Here is a 23,782-nt window from a genome sequence, read left to right on the forward strand (position 1 = left end):
GCTTTGTTAGTTTTTATTAATCATAATTTGTTATTTGTTTACAACCGGCGCCCTACGCCCACTTCCAGTCGAGTCCCGGCCGTGATGGTAACCTTTTTGGGGTTTTTTGGTTCGGAATCCGATACGGGGAAGCCTATTCCACCAAACCGGTTAACAAGCCGGTCGTTAAAAGTCTATTTTTGATCTGTTCGAGGTGTTGCCGGTGGCGTAGACTAAACATCGCCACCTGCTTACGTTTTTGAGAAAAGAGAAAGTGTCCGTTTTGAACGTTCTGATGTTGACATGAACGCTTAGAACACACGGTGGCATGGAAAAGCAATAGATCATACCAAACTGTTACTAGGTCTTCAATCGACGACGACGACGACGACGGTGGTCACTGCAAACTCGCTTATCAAATGTCGCCCTATATGCAAGTGCGGATGTTTGAAACATCCCAACCAGCCTGGATTTGGGTTCCATTTGAAAATTGAGCATCGCGGAGCAAACTCCATACAAAAAAAACCAGCTCTCTCGGACTTAGCCGATTTTTGCGATGCCACTCTCGACGATTGCCGTCCGCAGATGCCGCGATAGTGGCGGAGACGCGTCGCTCGCGGACTTAGCCAAATTTTTCGATCCCGCTCTCGAACATAGCCCGCCGCAGATGCCGCGATAGCAAAGGAGCGTCCTTTTTGTGCGATCGAACGAGCGCGACGATGTGCGTGCGGATGTTTTTTCCCGTTCGTACGGCGCATCTCACACGCAGAGTGATTTTGACACATCGAAGTAAACAAAGCAGCACGGTAAGTTCGCTAAAGTTTTTCGCTGATAATTACATATTATTTATACATTTCAGCTGGTAAAGGGTAATATTTCGCTTCATCAATCAACATTCAACCGATCAACATACGATTCTGACCAGTTCGCGACGTCATTCTACCGTCGGACGATACTGCATCAGGTCGACGCGCGCCTGCGTTTCCTTGCAATGGAACCTTAGCAGTGAAAAAGTAAACAATGAAGTAAGCTGTGAAGTGTTGTGTTTCATTTGAAGTAGTTGACTTTTTTTAAAAACTCTTTTCTGTTCGTACAGCATCGTGAATTTTATATGCGTATAAGGTGAGGTTTTTCCTTTTTGATTGCATCAAAGCACACCGTCCAGCTAACATGTACAAGGTACAGTTTTGCGAAGAAGCCAAGTCGTGTGTTTCGTTGTCAGATCGACACGCGCATCGACCTGTTAGTTAGCAGATTAGCAGAGGAAACATCCGAAACAATCGGGTAAGCTTTGAAGTGAAAGTCTTCTTAACTGAAATACACTAACATCGTTGCAATTGTCTTCTGTGTTTCTAGCTTTATGGCCGGTACAAAATCTCTTATATTACTAGCGTTTTGCGTTGGTACATCCAGCGGTTCAACACATACGCACGATAGATCTCGTAGCGTTGGATATTTAACAACGGAACCTTCCGGAAATATACAGGTGAGTCGTAAAGCGAAAGTTTGTTCGTTTTCATAATGTTGCTATTGTTATGTGTATTGTGTTCTTACAGTTCAACTGAATGTTTTCGAATGGTGCTTGCAGGCAACTAAACGTAATGAACGTACTCATTCTCAATCGAAAAGGAAAACAAGATATCCACCGTATTGTGAGTTTGGTGACAAGGCGATAAAGCTAATTCAGCTCGTGAATCTAGCAGTTCTACGCGTCGGAGGATCAACTATGCAATAAGGTGAGCAATGAAAAAAAATTATCGAACCACATTATTTGATGGTGTTTCCTTTGTCACGACTTTAGAAAAAATGTATCAAACCCACAACACTTGTTGGTTTAAATCGGAGAATTGTGCTGCAGTGGTGACGAGATGAACATTGCAACACGTGTTCTTACAATGCATGAATATGTTTGAAAAGTTCTCGGTTCATCATGATTTGTTAAGTCAATGTTACTTACACACTGCTATGATTTCAATTTCATTTTAGGTTCTTCTTGTATCAGGTTATCAACAGGAATGATCACGTTGGTCATAATATTTGTAGGGTTACGTGTCCAATTACAACCCGTAAACATATGATGAATCAATCTAAACCTTATCTTATATATATTTTCAATCATTTTAGGTCTCTTGGGCATCGTTCACACGTTATTTCTTCGTAGTAAACGAACGTGACGAGGAGATCTATGGGTAAGCTATAATTTTATCGCTTGTTTAAACTACGATTAAGAAACGGATGACTGTCTTAATCCACTCTAATTCATAATAACTTTGCAACCATCACATACGCCTTTGATTATATGATCCAACCACTTAGAGCCTAAAGTTTTTTTTTCCAAATAAGGTGCATATTGTTTTATTTTAATTGATATTAACTTTATCAAATATTATAAACTTAATAAACCAATTAGACTTGCCACAAACAATTTATCTGAGATGGTTGGAATATCAATGGGCCGTGATAGTATCGGAAAGGCATTGCATTGATATTTATTGAAATGTTATTCTTTTCTTTAAGTTAAATGCTATAAGACAAATTGAATTGGGTAAAACTTTATTTGGTAACTAATATATTCGAAACTTTCTAGATAATTTCTTCATCGGTGCGGTGCGGTTTGAAATTTTGGGAATGACCTAATGTCTGGTACTTTCAACAGCACCACTTGGTGATCCTCAACATCATCATAGCGGATGGACGGGCAGATCATATGGTAAGCTATTTCTTATATTTACTATCATAGTAATAAGGATCATACCCCTAAGTTAAGCTTTATAAATTTTAAAGCACCAATTTGCTAACCTGCCTACCTTGCTTTCATTTCATTTGGGTAAACAGTTTTCATTATAAATAATTAAGTCCGTGAAATTTATGTTGAATAGTATTAAAATAGTGTTATCGTATGAAAAGATCAATTAACAAATCGTTAATATCCGATACTACAGGTGATTTCGTGTATCAACTGTGTTTAGTTGATATCGTAAATAATCAATAACAACTCTGCTGGCGTTAATTTATAATATCAACTCAATGACGATTTTTACAGATAAACATTTATTTATTCAATTATTTTCTTTTTTTCGTTTCAGATTTACCATTGGATGCCGAAGATCGCGTAATTCAACTGTAAGCAACCAAAAAATCGGTAAATAAATTGTAAAAAAGAAAATAATTTTCGTTCAGCGTATTTATTCGGCGCACGGGCTAGCCCGTCACAGCTGTGACGTCACAGCCAAGCGTCGGAGTGAAAGAAACAAATACACCGCGAGGAAAAGTAACTCAAGGCCCTGGGGTTCTCGCGCGCTCACCACTGAAATAGCCCGCGAAGACGCTGCTATCGCGGGGAGTTGTCGCTGCCGGCTATTATTTGCAGATAGCCGGCTATAACCCGCTCAACTCGAGTTTATCGCATTCAAATGGGTAGTTGGGATGATTTCGGGGGCTCAGTAAGGGAAAAAATGGGAAAATATGTCATTTGATGCGCCCGAACCTATCGCCTCCGAGACTGAAAACATATGCTCTACTCTCTCTCTCTCTTCCTTCCTTTGCATCGTTCCGTTCTTGCGAAAATGAGCCGATTTATGAAATGGTATCAGTGGTTTCCTTGTTTCGGTGCCATTCCACATGGCGAAAGGAAAACCATAAAGTTGTTCGAAAAATTGCACTACCGTATCGAGTTTCATACGATGATGGAATGTTGACTTTTGAGCCGACGGCATCGGTTCGATGTTGTGCCTTTGTTCCTCCTTGCGGTTGTCCGTTCTTTGCGATGTGTGGCAAAGTTTTCCCACGCATAACCCAGGAACGGGGTTTTTGGGGTATTTGTTATAAAAACAGATGATACCTCGGATTAACAGGCAACTTTAAGGAGGATAGTCGAATTATTTTCCTTGTTTGCACAATTGTCGTATATCTCTCTAGCAGAAAACTTAAAATTATACTAAGCAATGAAATAATAAAAAAAAAATGTAGCAAAAAACTGAAAATTATACGTCGCTAACCGAAAACCTTAAATTGTATTTAATAACTTTTTGATTGCAAACGGTTTCAACATGCACCGAAATAAGAAATACTAGATTTCATCAACCTCGGATTAAGACATAGCTACGAGTTGAAAACAAGTCACCGGTACTAATCAAGAATCAATTCTAAAACTATGAACTAATTATAACTTAATTGACTTCGCAAAGCGATTAGTAAACTTGACTAGGAATGTTTACCAATATCTTTTTAATTAAAAACTCACATAATGCAGTACGATTTTACTATAAAAAGGAAGGCTTACGTTGCTTACTTTAGTTACTGGCATTCGTATTGTCCAGAAACCTTCCTGTAAACGAAATGAAATTCATTCTTTTTGCGCTGCTTTTGGCGCTGGCCAGTAAGTTTTTACTTGAAATAGTGTTAGTATTGAAACACTTCCGACGGATTTTTCTTTTCCTCAACAGGTTGTAAGGGTACTCCAGTGCAGATGGGAGGCCAGGAATCTCAATCAGCACCGCCAACATCAAAGATCACTCCTGTCCCGCTACCAGGGCCAGTTGCAACTAAGAGGATCGAACCGCTGAAGACAGTGACTAATCGAGTATCGGAGAATGGAGAAGACGAGCTGCGCGGCCCGTTTAAGTGGCCAAAAATAAAATTTAGTTTTGATCCTATTACACTGATACTCGCCGCATTAGGGTTATTCGGAGGCGGCAATGACGACGACGACAACAAAAACAAGGCTTTGAGATCTTATGGAATGGATGAAGCAGAGCATGCAGGAGGAAAAGTATATAGAACAATCATACTTATCGGCGAAATCCCTGGTGCGGAAGCAAATGACACTTCCTCTGAATCAACGAAACGAGAATCAGTCAGTCTAGTTGACGCTAATCCTATATCAAGGTCATCCAAAACATCAGAAGCTAAATCTAAGGACCAAAAATCATTGGAATCTACTTCTAAGACGGCTGCAGCGTCCACCGGAGCTAAGGCAGAAAAATCATCGGCATCTACTTCTAAGACGGCTGCAGCGTCCACCGGAGCTAAGGCAGAAAAATCATCGGCATCTACTTCTAAGACGGCTGCAGCGTCCACCGGAGCTAAGGCAGAAAAATCATCGGAATCTACTTCTAAGACGGCTGCAGCGTCCACCAGAGCTAAGGCAGAAAAATCATCGGCATCTACTTCTAAGACGGCTGCAGCGTCCACCGGAGCTAAGGCAGAAAAATCATCGGCATCTACTTCTAAGACGGCTGCAGCGTCCACCGGAGCTAAGGCAGAAAAATCATCGGAATCTACTTCTAAGACGGCTGCAGCGTCCACCAGAGCTAAGGCAGAAAAATCATCGGCATCTACTTCTAAGACGGCTGCAGCGTCCACCGGAGCTAAGGCAGAAAAATCATCGGCATCTACTTCTAAGACGGCTGCAGCGTCCACCGGAGCTAAGGACCAAAAATCATCGGAATCTACTTCTAAGACGGCTGCAGCGTCCACTGGAGCTAAGGCAGAAAAATCATCGGAATCTACTTCTAAGACGGCTGCAGCGTCCACCAGACCTAAGGCAGAAAAATCATCGGAATCTACTTCTAAGACGGCTGCAGCGTCCACCAAAACAACGGCTACTGCCTCCAAAGCTTCCACAAAAAATTCAGAAAGTAACGCAATCAAAACAGCTATGCCGACCAGCGTTAAAGGATAATCATATAAGGAGAATGGAGTTTATCGTTCCATGCTTTTTGGGAGCTTTCTAAGATATCTGGATTATTTAGAAAAAAAATGTGCAAAATGTAATTATGTTTTCAAATAAGATCGTAAAAGAGTTGAACACATGTTCAGGCACCTATCAATCAGCTAATCCAGTATCAAATGCAACTATGGGAAAAACAATTAACGCAACGCTCTGTATTCAGCACTGGGTAAACATGCACCAACAAAAACAAAAAACGCTATCAATTCATTTAAGAAATGCCAATTATACTTTAAATAAACACACAAGCGATTATAAAGCAAACATAAAGTGTTATTGAAGCGAAGGAGTCTATAAACGGGATCACGTTCGACCAACACCCTTTATTGGGATTTTCAGTCTTACTTCATTCACAGCCTTTACTTTCTTTTCGTACTGTGCATTAGGAGCATTCGTAACACAAGGATTGCCCGATGGAGTTCGTAAGACGATCGAGTGCTAAGGGAAGAAAAAAGGACTCAATGATTGGATACCATCGACATTTTAAAAAAACATAGGACATTTTTAAATACTCCAATAAATTTAATGTCTTTTACTACACAATAAAGCCATCTACATATAAATAGTGAAATTTTCATCAATTTGTTTCGTTAATATTAGGAAAGTGTTCGCAGCACAGGACACTGTTGAACTGTATGTTTTATATATTTCGTTTATATCGTGTTATAATGTTTGCTACATCATGGATTGAGTTGCAAGTGAGCTTTTAGGGATGAATGAACAAAATGTTCAACTTTCAAGGTCCTCTCATGCTCAACTAATACGATTAGGATCGCAAGATGTTAGTTAGATTTACATGAAAACAACACCGTTTTTAAGAAAATACTAGAGAAAAACAAACTATATCAATTAGTTTCATGAGGAACACTTTCTTATCAACAAAACAACATGGAATATGTGGTATATAATGGACTGCAGTCTTTGATTGACGGTCAGTTGCACGCTTTTTGAAGACTTGTGTAAGACTACTAGTAATATACTAAGATGAAGTGCTTAATTCTATTTTATTGTTTGGTTATTGTTGGTAAGTGTCGCAAGGACCTTTTCGTAAACTATCTTTACATTAATGATGATTTTTATTACTTTCTAGCAAGTGTATCCGCTCGTGGTGCTCGACGCCAAGACGATGGTGACGAGAATGAAACTACCACTGTTGAGAATAATGTTGACGAGGATTGGGATTCAGAGCATCCAAGCTTCCACCGTCTAAGACAAAGATCTAAGAGGGCTGCAGCGTCCAAGAAAAGAACCGCCATGAAACGCCAAGACGATGGTGACGAGAATGAAACCACCACTGTTAAGAATGATATTGACGAGGAGTATGGAGATTGTAGTGATGATGAATATCCAGGGTGCTCTCCCCTCCCTGGTTGGGAGGACCGGAGTCTGAAGCAGCACCGCAAACACCAAAGATCAGTGCTGTGAAGACATTTTTATGTGGTCAAAATTAAACTTTAATTTCGATCCTATTGGAATGATACTCTCCGCATTAGGATTAGCCGGAGACCTTGCACCAACAAAAACAAGAAACGCTATCAATTCATGTAAGAAATGCCAATTATACTTTAAATAAACACACAAGCGATTATAAAGCAAACATAAAGTGTTATTGAAGCGAAGGAGTCTATAAACGGGATCACATTCGACCAACACCCCTTTATTGGGATTTTCAGTCTTACTTCATTCACAGCCTTTACTTTCTTTTCGTACTGTGCATCAGGAGCATTCGTAACACCAGGATTGCCCGATGGAGTTCGTAAGACGATCGAGTGCTAAGGGAAGAAAAAAGGACGCAATGATTGGATACCATCGACATTTAAAAAAAAAACATTGGACATTTTTAAATACTCCAATAAATTCAATGTCTTTTACTACAGTATAAAGCCATTTACATATAAATAGTGATATTTTCTTCAATTTGTTCCGTTAATATTAGGAAAGTGTTCGCAGCACAGGACATGAATGAACAAAATGTTCAACATTCAAGGACTTCTCATGTTCAACTTTCAAGGACCTCTCATGTTCAACTAATAAGATTAGGATCGCTAGGTGTTAGGTAGATTTACATGAAATTAACACCGTTTTTAAGAAAATACTAGAAAAAAAACAAACTATATCAATTAGTTTCATGAGGAACACTTTCTTATCAACAAAACAATATGAAATATGTGATATATAATGGACTGCAGTCTTTGATTGACGGTAAGTTGCACGCTTTTTGAAGACTTGTGTAAGACTACTAGTAATATACTAAGATGAAGTGCTTAATGCTATTTTATTGTTTGGTTATTGTAGGTAAGTGTTGCGAGGCCCTTTCCGTAAACTATCTTTACATTAATGATGATTTTCATTACTTTCTAGCTAGTGTATCTGAAATTGGTGCTCGACGCCAAGACGAAGGTGACGAGAATGAAACTACCACTGTTGAATATGATGTTGACGAGGATTCGGGGCATCCAACCTTCCACCGTCTAAGACAAAGATCTAAGAGGGCTGCAGCGTCCATGAAAAGAACCGCCATGAAACGCCATGACGATGGTGACGAGAATGAAACTACCAGTGTTGAGAATGATGTTGACGAGTGTTTTGATCCAGGGCTTTCCAATCCCTACGACCGTCTAAGACAAAGATCTATGAGGGCTGCAGCGGCCAAGAAAAGAACCGCCATGAAACGCCAAGACGATGGTGACGAGAATGAAACTACCACTGTTGAGAATGATGTTGACGAGTGTTTTGATCCAGGGCTTTCGAATCCCTACGACCGTCTAAGACAAAGATCTATGAGGACTGCAACCAACAAAAACAAGAAACGCTATCAATTCATTTAAGAAATGCCAATTATACTTGAAATAAACACACAAGCGATTATAAAGCAAACATAAAGTGTTATTGAAGCGAAGGAGTCTATAAACGGGATCACGTTCGACCAACACCCTTTATTGGGATTTTCAGTCTTACTTCATTCACAGCCTTTACTTTCTTTTCGTACTGTGCATCAGGAGCATTCGTAACACAAGGATTGCCCGATGGAGTTCGTAAGACGATCGAGTGCTAAGGGAAGAAAAAAGGACTCAATGATTGGATACCATCGACATTTAAAAAAGAAACATTGGACATTTTTAAATACTCCAATAAATTTAATGTTCAGCACTATTTTGGTCTTTCTTCCTTAATTTATCATTTCTTAAGTTAGTTATTATGGCTTATAAGGATTTTGACATATTTCTACCATGCACGAGGTATGTGTTTTAATAAATGTGATGTATTTATTCATATAAAGTTTGATAAATCATACATTAGCAAATTGATTCAGATCTTACTCAGATTGATTCAGATTTTACTACAGAATTAAACCATTTACATAAAAATAGTGAAATTTTCTTCAATTTGATCCATTAATGTTAGGAAAGTGTTCGCAGCACAGGATACTGTTGAACTGTATATTTTATATATTTCGTCGCTACATCATGGATGGAGTTGCAAGTGATTTATTAGGGATGAATGAAAAAAATGTTCAACTTTCAAGGTCCTCTCATGCTCACCTAATACGATTTGCATCACAAGATGTTAGTTAGATTTACATGAAAACAACACCGTTCTTAAGAAAATACTAGAGAAAAAAAAACAAACTATATCAATTAGTTTCATGAGGAACACTTTCTTATCAACAAAACAACATGGAATATGTGGTATATAATGGACTGCAGTCTTTGATTGACGGTCAGTTGCACGCTTTTTGAAGACTTGTGTAAGACTACTAGTAATATACTAAGATGAAGTGCTTAATTCTATTTTATTGTTTGGTTATTGTTGGTAAGTGTCGCAAGGACCTTTTTGTAAACTATCTTTACATTAATGATGATTTTTATTACTTTCTAGCAAGTGTATCCGCTCGTGGTGCTCGACGCCAAGACGATGGTGACGAGAATGAAACTACCACTGTTGAGAATGATGTTGACGAGGATTGGGATTCAGAGCATCCAACCTTCCACCGTCTAAGACAAAGATCTAAGAGGGCTGCAGCGTCCAAGAAAAGAACCGTCATGAAACGCCAAGACGATGGTGACGACGATGCAACTACCATCCTTCCTCATATTCCGGATGACTTGCCAGAAGATTATGTTATAACGGACGAATTTGTGAACGTAGGCGAAGAAGACGAAGAGAACGAAGAGCCCACGGAAGGCTTTGATGAGGTTGAGGGTGGAGGGGGTGGTGAAGAGTTCGAAGATTATGCAGCTTTCAGGTACTCACCACCCCGTGGCAAGAACATGCGCAACCGTGTTAACCGCAAAAGGAACGGATCGCACTGAATTGTTGTTACGAATTGGCTTGAGCCTTCGTCCATTTTAACAACTAAACCCATTTATTGAATCAATAGAAACAGTTTAAGTCAAATCAAAGTTGCTTCTGAAAAACAGTTTATTTAAAAATTTGTAATTATATGGAAAACTGTAATACTAATGTTACAATAAAAGCATGATGAACCAGTATGCAAAAAAAAACACTACCGATTCCAAGACAATGAAAATGTATTCTTTGCCGAAATGGTTTAATATTACATTCTTGAACAGAAATTGAACAAAAGAACCTTTTATTATAAACTTTTTCAGTTAACTATGGTGAAAGATTTTATAAGTAAACAAATTTTCGTTGTGTATCTTGTTATGACATTTTTCCACATTCTCGAGTATTAGATTCATAGATTTTTAAGTGTCCGTAACAGCTTTAGTTAAAAACATCTTGGGCCACAATGTTCTTGATGCAATGTATTTCCAATATCCGGTACTTCCATAACATTACTGTAACGAAAGTAGCAGTGTCCGAGTGAACGTGTCCGTTTTGAACGTTCTGATGCCGACATGACCGCTTAGAACACACGGTGGCATGCAAAAGCAATAGATCATACCAAACTGTTACTAGGTCTTCAATCGACGACGACGACGGTGGTCACTGCAAACTCGCTTATCAAATGTCGCCCCATATGCAGCAATGGAAAGTAGCAGCATGAAGGAAGTCGATAAGGAAAAATTAGCGAAACCGTTAAGAATAAGAAAAACAATCGGAACGAATTTTTACACCATCGCTCAATAAAACAACGCACTGTTCGAAATTTCAAACAAAACTGTAGAATCGATTTTCTCAATCCGTGCAACAAGTCAGTATAAAAAACCCACGTTAGTTTGCAAGTTGATCGAGTCTTACAAATTGCAAACATGAAGTGGGTACTAGCATTTCTCTCTTTGGCTGTATTAGGTAAGATTTATTTTTAAAAAATTGTTAAATAATTTGAAAAGAATCCTTTTTCAGTCAAGCAAATTATAATCGTAAAATCTGGTGATTACTACTCATCCACAGCCAATGCAGCAACATTTGTCCTCAACATGTCACCACAAGAGTGTCAAGAAGGAGAAGAGTGTTCAAGGTACACTAAACCACCTCAACGCAGTGCCCGTTTACGGCAGAGTTGGTATAATGAGGACTATTATCTCGACGACATTAAACACCCAGTACTTGATGGCTGGGATTGGCCCATACAAGAACCAAACCCGGATGAATTGACCCCAGCTCCTCCCACTGTTGTAACAAATCCAGCTTCTGAAGAATCAAACCGAAAGCCAAATTCAGAGTAAAATTCTGATAATTTAAAACCAAGACCAGATTCTGCCGATTCAAGTCCAGTGCCAACGACTCCTGCGAGAAACACTACTCCAGCAACTTCAGCTCCCAACGAGTCGAGTGCAGCGAACGCTGAAGCAGTTAATGAAGAAACCAATGCATCACCAGTCGAACCAAACAGTTCATATTTTAGATCAATGCCCTCTAAAAATCGTAGTAATGGCAGTTTGGAGGTTCGGGTTATTTTACCACCAAAACTTCCTTAGGACTACCTGTCACAACCAAGATGACGAATATCGAACGATCAACGGAACTACACGGACAGCGGACAAAACACTTATTATTATAATTTATCATTTATAATTTGTATATTTTAATTGCAAATAAATCGAGTGGTTCATCAATAATCGATATTTCGAACAGTTTGCATCTCTTAATTCAAAAGATGATAAAAAAGCAATTACGATTAAACCAGACATCCATATATGTATTATATTGAACTGGGCCGTTTTGAACGTTCTGATGTCGACATGATCGCTTAGAACACACGGTGGCATGCAAAAGCCATAGATCATACCATACTGTTACTAGGTCTTCAATCGACGACGACGACGGTGGTCACTGCAAACACGCTTATCAAATGTCGCCCCATATGCAAGTGCGGATGTTTGAAACATGCTCCGAGAAAAACAATCGGAACGGATTTTTACACCATCGCTCAATAAAACAACGCACTGTTCGAAATTTCAAACAAACTGTAGAATCGATTTTCTCAATCTGTGCAACAAGTCGGTATAAAAAACCCACGTTAATTTGCAAGTTGATCGAGTCTTACAAATTGCAAACATGAAGTGGGTACTACCGTTTCTCTCTTTGGCTGTATTAGGTAAGATTTATTTTTAAAAAATTGTTAAATAATTTGAAAAGAATCCTTTTTCAGTCAAGCAAATTATAATCGTAAAATCTGGTGATTACTACTCATCCACAGCCAATGCAGCAACATTTGTCCTCAACATGTCACCACAAGAGTGTCAAGAAGGAGAAGAGTGTTCGAGGTACACTAAACCACCTCAACGCAGTGCCCGTTTACGGCAGAGTTGGTATAATGAGGACTATTATCTCGACGACATTAAACACCCAGTACTTGATGGCTGGGATTGGCCCATACAAGAACCAAACCCGGATGAATTGACCCCAGCTCCTCCCACTGTTGTAACAAATCCAGCTTCTGAAGAATCAAACCGAAAGCCAAATTCAGAGTAAAATTCTGATAATTTAAAACCAAGACCAGATTCTGCCGATTCAAGTCCAGTGCCAACGACTCCTGCGAGAAACACTACTCCAGCAACTTCAGCTCCCAACGAGTCGAGTGCAGCGAACGCTGAAGCAGTTAATGAAGAAACCAATGCATCACCAGTCGAACCAAACAGTTCATATTTTAGATCAATGCCCTCTAAAAATCGTAGTAATGGCAGTTTGGAGGTTCGGGTTATTTTACCACCAAAACTTCCTTAGGACTACCTGTCACAACCAAGATGACGAATAACGAACGATCAACGAAACTGCACGGACAGCGGACAAAACATTTATTATTATAATTTATCATTTATAATTTGTATATTTTAATTACGAATAAATCGAGTGGTTCATCAATAATCGATATTTCGATAGGTTATTCAAAAGATGGTAAAAAAAGCAAATACGATTAAACCAGACATCCATATATGTATAATATTGAACTGGGTTTGCAAAACTGGATAAAAATTTCACTGAAAATGAAGCTTTTAAAGCCAATTGCTTCGAAAGCTGCTGCAGTTGGGCTAGAATTAACTGCCTTTTTTATATGTAACGATTAAATAAGAAATCTTCAAAATCATATAAACAATAACAGAGTTGAAACATCTTTTATTTTCCAGCTTTTATATCTCTATCATTCTCAAACCTACCTTCGATTAAGTGATGAGATAAATCCAGCTAATGTAATAATACTTCTTCTTCATGCCTTTCCAGTAATGGCTTACACACTGTTTCCCTGTGTGAGTGTGTGAGAGTCCGTCCTCTCGTATAGGGGAGGGTCCCGGTCTCGGTTGGGATTCGAACCCACGCCGTCGAAGTGGTGAACCCTGGCGCTCATGGTCTTATTTTCTAACCGGCGACTCCACTTGGCTGTCGCGGACCCCCATACTATTTCAATAAAAAACGGTCATATCATTTGTTTACTTCTTCATCTACTTGTAATGTCAAGCGTAGCAAAGGTGCTACAAGTATTAATTATATCCACCGCGTGAAGGAGGAAGGTATTTAAGCTCCACAACCATACTGTTGCCCACTTATATTAACTGTTTATTCAACTGGGTACAGTTTGTAAACGAACATGAACATTTTACTTATTATATTGCTTTTGGCAGTTTCTGGTAAGATGGCACGGGCTTTCAAAACTGTTTTCGGAATTAAATTTGTTTTTTTTTTTTTATGTAGCTCATTCGAGATCCATCAATGCTCCCAACCATTCGGCCGTAGCGGGACCAACAGGATCGAACCGACAAGGTGATGACTGGTGCCCAGATCCGCAAGCCTCGGGAGAAAATAAAAACCCTGCGTGCTGGGACATTGCTAAACCCACCGAATCCACGGAAGAGCCCTATCGCGTCTACGCACCATGCAAAGAAACCCATTGTGAACTTGCCGAAATGCCCCGTTAAAGAAACGCAGGAATAAATTAAACACAAATGTTTCCTATAGAAATGCTCTTATAAACTGATTCATTTGTTGCAATTCTTTATTATCAATAACTAAAAAATACAAAAACTAAGTTCATGTTGTTCCGAAAAATAGACTGAGATAATGGCTGTAATTGCGATAATCTGTCTTTTACTATATGAATGCAACGAATAAGCAATTGCAAACACAAGTAGCAACCGAAATGAAAGCATCATCTATATGAGTTGGGTGAAAAGAAGAGATATCAGAAACTACCACGAATGTTACAAGTAGTGTATGCTGTGGATTAATAATAGGACGATACTACAAAGCCCCATTGTATTTCAGACACAATACTATGTCAGGAAACTGTAAGTACGGGATGATGATCAAAGCCAATGATATCTACAACATGGTCGGTGGATAGTTCCTAACCATCCTGGCTGAACGAAAAATGAAATCAATGGCATTATCAAGGACATATTTCCGAACATTCTGGATAGTGATGATGGTCATCAGATGAATCTGCAATATGCAAAAGGTCCGATGGATAGTGATTGCCCTTTGGGCCACCAAAACAAACAGCAAAATAGACAACAGGGACAACCGCGAGACGGGCAAGGTCAATGGTCTGATGGGTGGTCAACCGGAGGAACCACATCAACAATGGACAAGTTTGGTGGTGGGAGGGGTATCAACAGGATTATCAGCATTGGATTCTGGATCAGAAGGATCTGGAAGAAAATAGTCAGCATCAAAACCATCCTACTTGGTCAGAAGATGGCCTCGATGAGCTATACGAGTTGATATGCCCGGTACACAGCATCCCTCGTGATCGAAGAGATAGATTTTACATGCTCTAAACTTTTGGATGGGATATAATTTCCTTTCATTACTCCATAGCCTTTGCTACGTGGTTTTGCCTCGTTTTATTAAATTGTATGACCTAAACTTGTCGCAAACCAATAGTCTAGCAGCATCTATTTCACGGATTATTAAAAATGTGCAGCGAATTTTTACATGATTACTAAAAGAAAGGTACTTTGAAATGAGACCATGTTTTTACCGGCTACGGCTTTTACGTTGACGAATCCATTAGCTGCTCACATGAAACCCAAGTCACTATAAATTCATCGAAATTTACCAATTAATTCATAGTTTGGATCGTTTTGCACAGAGCTATTGTACAATACCCAGCCATGAAGCCTATTTTGTCGCTACTATGCCTGGTAGCTGTTGGTAAGTACTATCGCCGAAATAAATTCGCAGCGTAGTATTAATGGCAATATCAAATTTTATTTCCAACAGCTGGGGCAATCCCAAAACCCTGTGTGGATCCACCGCACAACCCCTGGTGCCAGGAGCAAGATTCGCAATCACAGGTACAGGTAGTGTATGGAGCGTTTAAGTAAGCGATGATACTACAAAGCTCCACTTTACCTTTAGAGACAATTTGATTATGACCAATTCATGGGCATTCAACCACAGTGGTCGGCTCCTAACCATCCTGACTGGACGGAAGAGGAAATCAGTGACAAGCTGCAGAACTTACTGCTGAATGTTGTAGGAAGCATACATCAACAGCAACACGGACAAGATTCGTGGTCCGATGAGTGGTCAACGGGACAACAAGATCAGCAACAAACTGGACAAGATTCGTGGTCCGATGAGTGGTCAACGGCACAACAAGATCAGCAACAAACCGGACAAGATTCGTGGTCCGGTGAGTGGTCAACGGGACCACAGGATTATCCGCAAGGCGAACAACAAGGGTGGTCCGATGAGTGGACAACGGGACAACAAGATCAGCAACAAACCGGACAAGCTTCCTGGTACGATGTGTGGTCAACGGGACCACAGGATCAGCAACAAACCGGACAAGATTCGTGGTCCGGTGAGTGGTCAATGGGACCACAGGATCATCCAGACGAACAACATTCGTGGTCCGATGAGTGGTCAACGGGACAACAAGATCAGCAACAAACCGGACAAGCTTCGTGGTACGATGAGTGGTCAACGGGACAACAAGATCAGCAACAAAACGAACAAGATTCGTGGTCCGGTGAGTGGTCAACGGGACAACAGGATTATCCGCAAGAACCATGGTCTCAGGACGGACAAGACTGGTCTGATGAGTGGCAACAGGATTATCCACAAGATGGACAAGAATGGGGGTCTTATGAGTGGCCTACGGGACAACAGGGGCAGCAGCAGAATGATTGGGACCAGGAGAATCCGGCGGAAAATAGTCAGCATCAAAACCATCCTAATTGGTCGGAATCTGACCTGGATGATTTAAACGAGTGGATGAACGTCAATATGCCCGATACACAGGAAGAGACCTGGACAAAGGGATAGGCTAGGAGAGCTCTAAGACTTGTGTCTACATATTATAGGTAAAAGCATTTGATCACCAATGCACTTGAGAACTTTAACCATCGCACATAATTTTTCCCAATTGTGGTAATAGTAAAGTGCATATTGCTTGGCTTCCAAAATGAAATTGAATAAAGTTTGTACTGATTTATTAGCATCAAATCAAATACTGTTCTTTGAGCAAGTTCACATTACATTGCTGCAACCTCAACTCTCCAACAATTCAAGTATGTTTGCGTGTCGTTCATACGAGTAAACTTTTGTTTTCCTTTTTTAATTACTTCTTTCTCTTCATCGAACGTAAAATTTTAATAAGCTACCAATAAAATCTGGTATTAGACGTCGTTCTATATTTGATTTTAAATTTCTTCACTGAAAACAGTTAACAACTTTTCCGTGGAACGGACGTTAATTTCGCATAACATCCAAAAGCAAATGTAAGCATCACATCAATTGTATAACAGCATCTACTCAACGGATTACTAAATATGTGCAGCGAATTTTTACATGGTAACAAAAATATAAGTTCATTAAAACGACAACATATCTTTGTTTGTCAAATGACGATGGAGAATGAATTAGTTCCTCGCCATGAAACGCATTTCAGTATAAACCCATTGAAGTTAGCTAGGTAATGTATTGTTTGAATCGTTTCCTCAGTGTTGTGCACTAACGTCTACAGCTAAGTCTTTCAACATTTGGTCACAGTATGGAAACACAATTAGTTTCAAAAACATCGACATAATCAACACTTAAAATGAATCGTGCTTTCACACTGATCCTCAGTCTTCGCCTAGCTGTTCTGTAAATACTAACTTAAAATCAATAAACAATCATGAAAATCTGGCAAACGTTGTTGTGCACTGCGGGTTTCCGTAAGATCCTATACAAAACGACGGTTCACTACGGAGAGTAATTTGATTCTGTACTTGCAGTTATGTTTGTCGTGGTCAATGCAACTATTCAAGAAACAACCCCGGTAAATCAACGAATCATTTTAACAAAGAAGTACTATCCCAACGGAATGGGCGAAGGATTGGAGCTGCCACCAAGATCTACAAGACAAGAGCCCCAAGAAGTGAAAAGAGATCTCACTTTCTCACTTCTGTTAAATGGTGAACTTATAATTATTGACTGAAACACAGTTATTTATCAATAAAGCAATAAAACACCAGTACCAATCGATTCCAACCAAAATGTGTTATTTTTCAACACCTGTTAAAAAGTAGCAAACTTCTTATAAAAGAGCGGTTTGCATGGTTGTAGTTCAAAAAGCAGCTTGACACTCACTTGTTTCAGTTTTTTTTTTCTTTCTTGATCCGTCAGTTATTGAACGTCAAAACGAGTGGCTTTGGTAATACTGTCAAGAGTTTCCTAACAGTTCCCTACGAGTTTCCCGTCTGTTGCGGGAACCGAGTTTGTCAGTTTGTCTGGGGAGAGTGCGCTATGTGGAGATGAACAGTAAGGTATTAGACATCGCGCCGTTTTATATTTGATTTTGAATTTCTTCACTGAAAACAGTTAACAACTTTTCATAAGATACTTGACATAACATATATAATACCCACATTACGCTGATTGAACTTGTATTGATTTCGAATAATATCCAAAAGCAAACGTAAGCATCACATCAATTGTATAACAGCATCTACTCAACGGATTACTAAATATGTGCAGCGAATTTTTACATGGTAACAAAAATATAAGTTCATTACAACGACAACATAGTTTTGTTTGGGTAAGCTGACGATGGAGAATGCATTAGTTCCTCGCCATGAAACGCATTTCAGTATAAACCCATTGAAGTTAGCTAGGTAATGTATTGTTTGAATCGTTTCCTCAGTGTTCTTCTATGTTATTGAACGAGTACCAGTCATGAAGCTAATATTATCGCTACTCTGCCTGGTAGTTTTTAGTAAGCACCCTCGGTGATATAAAAGACTAGTTTATTTTTTTAGACTGTTTGGCTTTGATATTGCTTTATTTCAAACAGCTAAGACAATGTCTATTAGACCTGGACCGGTTGGATGCATACTTCCACGCCCCGCTTATCATAATTGCACGGATGAACCCTCGCGTGATCCGCCACCTTCAAGAATGTCCAAGGTAAAGTGTGAACCAGAGTTTAAGCATGTGGTAATACTAGAATGCTCAATTGTATCTTTAGAGGCAAGACTCTATGGAGAATCACATGGGATGGGATGATGATCAAGGCGAGGGAGATCAACAAAATCAGCTAAACTATCAAGATGTAGGTGAACTGGAATATGACCATCAATGGATCGATCAAGGACAGACTTACCCAAAGCAGCAACAGGATCAGTGGTCGGTTCCTAACCATCCTGACTGGACGGACCAGGAAATCACTGACATCATTGATGTCATACTCCTGAATGTTCTAGATAACGGTCGTCAACAAAATCAGCAACAAAGTGGACAAGACTCGTGGTCTGATGGGAGGTCCCCGGAACAACAAGATCTGCAACAGGACAGTCAAGGTTCGTGGTCTGATGAGTGGTCTACGGGGCCACAAGATCAGCAACAAAGCGGATCAGATTCAGAACCTGACAGGCATCAGAATCACCCTAATTGGTCGGAAACTGACCTAGATAAACTTTATGCGTGGATGCTTGTCAATGTACCCGGTACAGAGCAAGCCTCCTGGTCTAAGAAATAGATTATAGACCACCGAGACTTATGTTTATGTATGTTTGATTAAATCAATAGCACCAAGCATGTAGTTTAGTTTAATACCCATCCATCGGATTATTTCTCATTCCATGTGCAGGAAATAGTACGATATATAAAACGAGTTAGACGAAAAGTATAATCAATTTTAAGAAGCCTCGTTTGCTAAAACATAATGCTTAAGGTTGCATTACTCTTTCGGAATAAAATGGCAATGAGTAACAATAAAAATAACAAGCGTTGTTTTACAAAAATAAAACTCGCATATACACATCACCTTATCGGTATGAAATTTCTAATTCGATATCCATGCAAATCACCCTGTTTGCACTAACGTCTACAGCTAAGTCTTTCAACATCTGGTCACAGTATGGAAACACAATTAGTTTAAAAAAATCAACATAATCAACACTTTAAACAAATCGTGTTTTCACACTGAGCTTCAGTCTTTGCCTAGCTGTTCTGTAAATACTAACCTAAAATCAATAAACAATCATGAAAATCTGGCAAACGTTGTTGTGCACTGCGGTTTTCCGTAAGATCCTATACAAAACGACGGTTCACTACGGAGAGTAATTTGATTCTGTACTTGCAGTTATGTTTGTCGTGGTTAATGCAACTATTCAAGAAATAACCCCGGTGAATCAACGAATCATTTTAACAAAGAAGTACTATCCCAACGGAATGGGCGAAGGATTGGAGCTGCCACCAAGATCTGCAAGACAAGAGCCCCAAGAAGTGAAAAGAGATCTCACTTTCTCACTTCTGTTAAATGGTGTACTTGTAACTATTGAATGAAACACAGTTATTTATCAATAAAGCAATAAAACAGCAGTGCCAATCGATTTCAACCAAAAATGTGTTACTTTTCAACACCTGTTGCAAAATGTAGCAAACTTATTGATGCTCGAATGAATACTCTTATAAAAGAGCGGTTTGCATGGTTGTAGTTCAAAAAGCAGCTTGACACTCACTTGTTTCAGTTTTCTTTTTTTTCTTTCCTAATCCGCCAGTTAGTATACGTCAAAACGGGTGGCTTTGGTAGTACTGTCAAGAGTTTCCTACCAGTTTCTTACGAGTTTCCCGTCTGTTGCGGGTACCGAGTTTGTCAGTTTGTCTGGGGAGAATGGGCTATGTGGAGATGAACAGTAAGGTATTAGACATCACGTCGTTCTATATTTGTAAAATCTAAAGGTAAAAAAAAGTATATTAAAGAAGCCTCTTTTGTTAAAATATAATGCTTAAGCTGCATTACTCTTTCGGAATCAAATGGCAATGAGTAACAATAAAATAACAAACATTGTTTTTAAAAAAATAAAACTCGCATGCCGTTCTATACATATAACCTTATCGGTATGAAATTTCTAATTCGATATCCATGCAAATCACCATGTTTGCACCACCGTTTAACATTTGGTCACAGTATGGAAACACAATTAATTTCGAAAACATCGACATAATCAACACTTAAAATGAATCGTGCTTTCACACTGAGCCTCAGTCTTCGTCTAGCTGTTCTGTAAATACTAACTTAAAATCAATAAACAATCATGAAAATCTGCCAAACGTTGTTGTGCACTGCGGTTTTCCGTAAGATCCTATACAAACGACGAAATTACTGCACTACGGAGAGTAATTTGATTCTTCACTTGCAGTTATGATTGTCGTGGTCAATGCAACTATTCAAGAAACAACCCCGGCGAAACAACAAATCGTTGTGACAAAGAAGTACTATCCCAACGGACTGGGCGAAGGATTGGAGCTGCCACCAAGATCTACACAAGATACCCAAGAAGATTGTGGTCCCGCTTTCGAACTTCTGGTAAGGAGGGGTATAGATACGTCATTGTATCAATGCATCAACGGTAAACTTGTATTGAAACACAGTGATTTATCAATAAAACAATCGCATTATTGATGCTCGAATGAAGCAAGTATACTCTTATAAAAGAGCGGTTTGCATGGTTGTAGTTCAAAAAGCAGCGTACGTACGTAAAAAAACGTCCAATGTAGTTCAAACGCAGTTCCAACTTTGATTCCTGTGAAGAAACCCAAAGCTCCCCGGTGTTGTGCACAATAGAAACGACGAAACGACGGGCCACAGACAAGACGTCGTCACCCATACCGGTGTCCCGGTGTCCGTCCCGGTGGCACAGTAAGACAATCTCCCCCTCACCTCACCTCACCATCCCATTTCATGTGCTCGCGTGCGCCCCCTAAAGGTGAGAAGATCGTGGCGGAAAGTGAGAGTTAAAAGAAAAAGGCCCCGGAGCCGAGATGTCGTAATATCGCCCCCCCCCTGAGAAGGAAAGGGGGTAGAGATCTGCGCGAGCGGGCGCGGAATTAGAGGGAAGAAAACTGCTGGAAAGAAAATAAACACTCCGACACCGAAAGATGATCGCTTGCCTGGCCGCATTGTGACGCAATCGACCCGCAGATGCCATAGATTCGAGTGGTAGTGTGGCATATTTCCGTGGAAAAATAGACATAGCGCAAAAGGTGGACATGGACGGGGCGGCGAAAACCGGGGAGGCGCTCGAGCGATCGGGCCTACAGCTGGTGGATCGACGAAAGCCGGGTTGAATGCAACCCACTTTTTCCGCACAATTGTCTTCGCGAAAGAGTCTCCCAGAGGTTCCCTCGCGCTTCGAGAAGCGTTTGCCGATGATCGATGGTTTTTCTCTTCATTTCCCTCCCTTTCCACCGGGGATTCACGCAATCGTGGGGTGAACAAGTGCACCTTAATGCAAACCCCTCGAGTTGTGCTCCCCCCCCCCCCCCCCTCCCCACTCTCCCTTCCGAAGAAAGCCTCCTCAAAAAAGGCGCCGCTCAACACTGGGTTACGAGGTTCCATTCGACGCGCCAGAAGACGGTCCGACGGCGACGACGAATCCGCCGACTTACGCCCGTCAACCCGGCGTGCGTACTCGAACTCCCTCACTCCGTCACTCACCCGCTCACCGGCCATTTCCAGCCCGACGGTGATGCCGTAACACCGGTTGCGAGCTGTTGCGTGTACCGAGCGGAACTGGGCCACCGTGGATTCGCTTTTTTTATTTTTCTCCTGCCCCACAGGCCCCTGTTCGTTGGGTGGCTTGTTTCTTGGCTGGTTTTTGTCTTTTTGAAGCCACCCCGACCAATCACCCCCCCTCCCGGAGAAAGAAGTTATGGCCACCTTTCACGGACGGTTCGCTTTTAGCATCCAAGATTGAAATGTTATCGCGTGGTGAGTTGCACGCGTTTTTTGGGAGGAAAGGAGAGTTGGACACGGGGTGCGGAGAGGAGCTGGTGACACGCTCTAATGCTTCCCGGTGAGCATTCCGAGCGCGCAGGTTCCATTTCCACCGCTCGCAACCGATTGCATCAAACGTTGTGTGAACTGTAGTGTATTGTGAACGGTGTAAAATTAATAAATTAGAATAAAACTTACGACATTTTTCCTAAATGAACGAAAACTTTTATCCGGGCTATGCTAATATTTTGGCTCGAAGGAAAAATAGCATCGGCAAAATGCGAGTGCTTCCTGTAAATAAATCCTGTAAGTGAACTACAGTGACCGGCAGGAAAAAGTGCCCACTTCGAATTTTGTTGATTTTCGCTCTATATTTTTTTCTCAATCCAACTAAATATACTGCAAGTATTTTTCGTATATTGATTTACATATTTCATATAAGATCCACTAATGAGTAAGCGAAAACAAACATATTTTGATTTTGAGAAAAAAATAATAAAAAAAAGTATCTAAAAAAACAGTGACAAGGAAAAGTGCCCACTTCAGTTATTCATTACTATACTTAAAAATAAGAAATAATAAATGCAATTTGATATTTTATGTGTTTTCTTTTAGCTTTTAGAACCTGCTGAAGGCGCTTTGGCATACTTTCTACAAGGATTTTGAGTATTTGGGGATTTTATTCTTCTCAAGCGCGCATTAGAGCTTCAAAATTGTCGTTTTTATTCGATACATCAGTTTTGTCCACCCTGGCATCGAGAATTGCCCACAAATTCTTAATCTCCGGGCTCTGAGGCGGCCATTTGTACATCTTGCTTTGGATTCAAACTGGAATTTATTTTAATAAGTAATCATAATTTTAGGTATAATTTATACTTCGTTGTCTTACAAAACCTATTGAAACTTAATGCTGACAGTACCAATAATGTTGTTTAACAATTTTCAGATTAAAACAACAATGCAAAAGCAACAAACAAGAGTATACGAGTAATTTTCTCTTTCTTTCCGTTGCTTTTCTTTTAATCATTTGTGTGCCATCAACACATTTGGCATCAAGATCATCTTGCTTCGTGCATCCTTGGCACATCGCGCGCCCAGCATAATCAACGATCGAATGTCACACAACACCCGACAACTGCACACATGTTCAATCCGGTGCCCGAACCACCACCACCACGTTGCATCCTACCGGCCCCTCGAGCGCGGAGTGCGTGGGAAAGTTCGTTGAAATCTGCTCCGACAGGATGCGTTTGTAAACAAACGTCTGTAGCCGACCCTCTCCCGCACCCACTACTCGTCTCGCCCTCCTCAGCTGGTGGTCCTTCAGCTAGAAGTCTCTCTCTCGCTTCAACCGTTTTCCGAACCATTTACGGGAGCATTAGCTCGAGGAACGTTTAAAGGCGCAAACAAGCAGGGAATGCATATGGTTCGGTAGGAAGGGACACTGGAGCGGAATG

Source organism: Anopheles coustani, chromosome 2 (assembly GCF_943734705.1).
Source record: "Anopheles coustani chromosome 2, idAnoCousDA_361_x.2, whole genome shotgun sequence".
Taxonomy (NCBI): Eukaryota; Metazoa; Arthropoda; class Insecta; order Diptera; family Culicidae; genus Anopheles; species Anopheles coustani.